The following is a 6140-nucleotide window of genomic DNA, read 5'->3' as shown; positions in this document are numbered from 1 at the left end:
TGCAGTTTGCGCGATCATTATGCGTCATGCAGTTTGTGCAATCGTTACGTGTCTTTTGCTTGTGCGATATTGCGCGTTGTTCTGTACTGTATTGCAATTTTACGCACCTTGAGTTACGCTGAAAAGTATGTGCAGTGTGGCGCATCGTAAAATTCTGTTTCGCGGTGTCTCAATAGATACCACCAGTTTGCACGTTTCTTGAATAATTTGACAGAATCGAATGTCATACGTCCAATACCGTTTTCAGCTTATGACATTTCAGTGAGATCGCACTTAAATGTAGCCATTACGTGTCGCTAAACTAGGTGGACATCGTTTTGAATGTGAGAACGCAAAACCCTCAACAAACACACGGTTTATGGCAGTCACTTGTCGTGTAGTGTTTGCGGATTGTATTTGTGATGAGTGTGCGGTTGTTATTTGCCGTGTGGTTAAAAGATTGTATTTATCACATAACATTCATACAATGTAATTGAAAACAAAACTTCAAACATAATAATGTGTTATCAGCTGACCCAATATAGGTCAAAACTAAAGTACTCTGATCGTAATATTGTCATTTCCGCAGTGCAAAGGAGTTCCAGATGTTTTTTTTAATAATAAACAGTTTTAAATGATATGAACACATGTTAAAATTAAACGTTTTAAAGAGGTATGGCGGAAAACTGCCCGTATTTCCCTAAGTCGGCATTTATGAAAACGGGAAAACAAAATAAGGAGTAAAACATTTCGTGTAGCAAAAATGCATACAAAAGCTACAAAACCATTTGAATATGAATTTTTAAACTGCTGAGAAATTAGGTATTGCTAATATGATACTGCAAATATAGCCAAATACACTATATCTATGAAAGTGGTGGGGTTTCCCGGAGTTAAAATAATACTTTCAACACTTTCCCATCCGAGGACCAACTTTTGAATATTTGTTTTGTGACTGTGATGTAATATGCAAAAACAAATCGTATTACGGAAAAGTGGTCCTCCTTTGGGAAAGTTCTCAAAATAATAAAAACAGGGGTGATCAAGTTTCTCTAAACTGCGACCGATGTTTATCGGGTAAAAGAAGTTTATAATTGCCAATATCTATATGTTCTATGTAGCCGAATGTGTAACGCAGTTTTCTTGCGACTAGAAAATAAACGGTGCAGGTTCGAATCCTCCTTCAGTTATTTTTTTTAAAAATATTTATGCATGTGATCATTTTCCTTAATAAGGCAATGGTGGTTTTAATTAAATCGATGGAAGATTTTGTATACATTTTAATAACATACCTATTGATTTATCAGTTTTGTTAGTAATAATTTCTTTACTATTTAGTGCGACATACTTCTATCGAAGCATGTCAACACATCCCTGTACACGTGTACAGTACAGCTACGCTTTGTAGGTAAGACACTATTTTTGATGAAATTTATGAATTGTTTTACCCTCCAACTGGCAATAGTAATTATATCAAGTGCTTAAACACCAACAAACAATGCCGAAATACCAAATATGTGGTCTGTTTACAATAATCTATTCTTAGACACGGGATTCCGATATTGCTACCTGTATAAAAATACCTGAGGACGCGTCATAACAGTGCATGGTTGGATGCGCGCTCTAGCGAAATATAGCTTTGGGGAAATAGGCATAGCAACCCGCCATATCTCTTTGTATAACAGTAAATGTATCATGAGGTATAGTAAATAAAAGAATTATCTGTAGTGGCGTAGGAATATGTTCCCATGGTTTTGACCAATCACATCACCTTTAGGTTTTATTACACGTGTGTAATACCATATTTATGACAGGCCGTATGACATAGTAAAATGGGTCTGTGTGTGATAAATAAAGATACCGCACGTGTATTGATGAAGTAACGAACGTGGAAACGCACTTTTACTATTAAATTAGTGCACTTGCTCTAAGTAGGTAAAACACATATACTTTTGATAAACCGCACATATACCGATCACATGTCAGTTTTTCGCAGTCATCGTGCCACTTTATGAATAGTAATGAGGTTGACGTCAGCCTTTGCATTTGCTCTGATACGGTATCACACGTGTAATATTGAGATACTGCTCGTGCACTGTTAAAGAACTGCACGTGCAGTATATCGCTTGTGTACTAATGCTGTACTGTACTTGTACTGTCTTGTGCAACATGTATTCTTATTAAGAACTGCACGTGAACTGATGGTTCATGTACCGTTGAGACAACGGACGCGTACTAATGAAAGTAATGTGTACAAACGACGTAATCCAAGGTGACTGATGAGAAGCTGACGAAACTCTGTAGGCGAAATATTGGCAAACATTTAAATATCCTGACGAAAGAAGTCATACAATTACTGTCATGGCGACATAATGGCAGCTCTTGTGTCGAAACGCGTACTTATTGGATACAGGGAACGGTTTCATTAAAAACGAATTCCCACTTTGTATGGGGAAAACGTCGAGCACAGCTCACAGACACAATTTAAGGCCAAAGGAACCTGATATAGACATATCTTGATGTACGACGAATAACATAACACTCGTTAAAGGTTTAGAACAACATTTTGTCAAATCGCCTCCCACTTTTACGGTTAATCTAAACAATAACACGTCCAATTTTTACTCTTTACAGTACATAACAAATATAATCTACTTTCTAAGATCGCAGTGGATTATTCTTCTTTTGAAGCCAAACCAATCCGTATTTCCATCGACAAAAACAATGCATAGCTCCTTAATCGTTACAACTGTTCTTCATCATATTTGTATTTTGCAACTAAAACAACTTCAAAATCGAAAATACTTTACTCGCCCAAAGGCTTTTCCATATACTTTTACAACTATGCGATCATTATAGGTCATACGATCTGTGCGCCATCCCGTGTCTTGTGTAATGTGCGATGCTTGGCGTCGTGCGGTAATCGTTTTATTCTGAAAAGTGTGAACGATGTGGCGCGTGGTACGGCCTTTCTTGTACGCCCTTACTCATTCTGTTCCGCGTTGTCTGACTATGTTCTGTCGGTTAGCACGTTACTATAATAATTTGACAGACTGGAATGCCAGAATACATATAACGTGTTCAGCTTATGACACTTCAGTGTGATTTCACTTTTATGTACCCATTCCGTGGCGTCATACCCTGTTGTTATTGTCTTTTTATGATACTGACGGTTTTGAGGAAGGAAAACTCTTAACAAAGACACTTTTCATGGCTTTTTGATTTTCGTGCGGTTTAAGGGATCGTGGTAAGCCGTGCGTTGTGTGCGGTTTTTTCTACTGTGTTGTGTGCAGTAGTTTTTTTGTCGTGCGGTGTGGCAGTTGTTTTGTGTGCGGTGTGTGCGGGTTTTTTCTTGTCGTGTGGCGTGTGATGTTGTTTCTTGTCGCGCGGTTGGACCGGTTGTTACGATGTCGTGTGGTTTGTGTACCTGTTGTACATATTACGGTATTTGTGATTTCTACGCGTTGTAATGTTACATGGTGTTTGTTGCTAAGCGTTCAGAATTTAGGGGAATAGCAACAACTAGTTCATCCGTTGTCACTACCATGTGACCGGACGGAATGCTGTGCTGGGTTCCTTTGGAATGGTATTTCAGTGAGATAGCACTATAAAGTCGGCATCAGATCTGCGCTTTCACAAGGAAGCACGTACACTAACATACCCTGTCTCCGGCACACATACACACATGCATGCCTACACGCCACACATGGATGCACGTCCTTAAATGACCTGAGCTGCTAGTACGACGTTAAACCAAATATTTAATCTAAGCTTTGTCCGAATATCTGCGCATTTTCGCGTCCAGCGATCTGTGTTTTTGTACCCTGTTCTGTTTTTACGTGTCTTGCAGTGTGTCCCGTTGTAACGTTTCGCGCGGTGATGGTCATCTCGGTAAAACTGTTGCTCGTTGATCGATAGTGTTAGCTCTCCTGGACGTGGTAGCTGTTCTTATTTGTTACAAAATATTTGTTTCAAAATATTGTCTTGATAATTTCCCGGTTGACTCGCTGGATCGCTATCAGGACGAATGATTATTGTCAGGAAGAGCGGTCAGCAATTGGTTATCATATACACTATCTACTTGTCTGAGTTTTCCATGGCTAACAAGATAAGGAACGCCCTATGGCTACTGTGTGTCCTTAAAAGTCACGTCTAATCGATCATATAAAATGAATTATGACATCGATTTTATCAATAGGGTTTAGAAAATGATTCTTTCGGTTTTATAAAAATGATTTTTCTGTTTTTTTACAAGTTCAGATTTAAATTATCATTTTTTGAAATTTTGGTCTAGACGATCAAGTTGATATGACATGTCCATGTCCTTTGATTTTCCTTACAGCATGGCGATTATTGAGCCAATAGGATGTTAATCCAGATATTTAATCTAAGCTTTGTGCGAATATCTGCGCATTTTTGCGTCCAGCGATCTGTGTTTGTGTTACCCTGTTCTGTTTTTACGTGTCTTTCAGTGTGTTTTGTTGTAACGTTTCGCGCGGTGATGGTCATCTCGGTAAAACTGTTGCTCGTTGATCGATAGTGTTAGCTCTCCTGGACGTGGTAGCTGTTCTTATTTGTTACAAAATATTTGTTTCAAAATATTGTCTTGATAATTTCCCGGTTGACTCGCTGGATCGCTGTCAGGACGAATGATTATTGTCAGGAAGAGCGGTCAGCAATTGGTTATCATATACACTATCTACTTGTCTGAGTTTTCCATGGCTAACAAGATAAGGAACGCCCTATTGCTACTGTGTGTCCTTAAAAGTCTCGTCTAATCGATCATATAAAATGAATTATGACATCGATTTTATCAATAGGGTTTAGAAAATGATTCTTTCGGGTTGATAAAAAGGATTTTTCTGTTTTTTTACAAGTTCAGATTTAAATTATCATTTTTTGAAATTTTGGTCTAGACGATCAAGTTGATATGACATGTCCATGTCCTTTGATTTTCCTTACAGCATGGCGATTATTGAGCCAATAGGATGTTAATCCAGATATTTAATCTAAGCTTTGTGCGAATATCTGCGCATTTTTGCGTCCAGCGATCTGTGTTTGTGTTACCCTGTTCTGTTTTTACGTGTCTTTCAGTGTGTTTCGTTGTAACGTTTCGCGCGGTGATGGTCATCTCGGTAAAACTGTTGCTCGTTGATCGATAGTGTTAGTTCTCCTGGACATGGCAGCTGTCCTTATTTGTTACAAAATATTTGTTTCAAAATATTGTCTTGATAATTTCCCGGTTGACTCGCTGGATCGCTGTCAGGACAAATGATTATTGTCAGGAAGAGCGGTCGGTAATTCCTTATCATATGCACTATCTACTTGTCTGAGTTGTCCATGGCTAACAAGATAAGCAACGCCCTACGGCTACTGTGTGTCCTTAAAAGTCTAGTCTATTCGATCATATAAGATGAATTATGACATTGTTGATCATTTTATCTATAGAGTTTAGAAAATGATTCTTTCGGTTTTTAAAAAAAAAAAAAAAAATCCGGTTTCTTTACAAGTTCAGATTTCAATTATCATATTATTTTTTTTAAATTGGTCTAAACGATCAGATTGACGTGAAATGTTCATGTCTTTGATTTGCCTTACAGCTTAGCGATCCTTTGAGCCATGAATCACTTAAGATATAAAACTGAATTGCTGGTACATTCAGTTTTGCTAGACAATAGCATGGTAAAAGAAAGCAGCGGAAATATTTTGAATACTGATCTTAGTAAAAACTAAATTAAGCCAATCTCAAACATTATTTTAGCAAAGTAAAATCAGTTTCTCAAATCATTACTAATTCAACATATTTCGTTACAGGCGCTAGAAGGAAATTTAAAATGTCGGTTAACAGTAATCTTGAGAACAAAATCGGATTTGACTACGTTATATTAAAAAACCTTGATGCAATCTAAATAAAACATCAAGCAAGTTAGTCAAATGATATTCATATCTAGCTTCCAGAGCACGCCCTGGACCAAGTGTAATTTTACAGAGCAAGGTCGTATAATCCATAGCTATTCCTTTGTGCACTGGCCGCATACCTGTCGACCCCGTCTATGGCAAGGATTGGCACCATACGTTAGGTCACTAGGGCAGAGGTGTCATGGCGTGTTTTGTCAGCAGAGGAAGGGTGGCATACAATGCCAAGTACCTAGACCAGACCA

This window comes from Mizuhopecten yessoensis, unplaced genomic scaffold (genome assembly GCF_002113885.1).
Source record: "Mizuhopecten yessoensis strain PY_sf001 unplaced genomic scaffold, ASM211388v2 scaffold7283, whole genome shotgun sequence".
Classification (NCBI taxonomy): domain Eukaryota; kingdom Metazoa; phylum Mollusca; class Bivalvia; order Pectinida; family Pectinidae; genus Mizuhopecten; species Mizuhopecten yessoensis.
Note: the sequence above shows the minus strand (reverse complement) of the source record.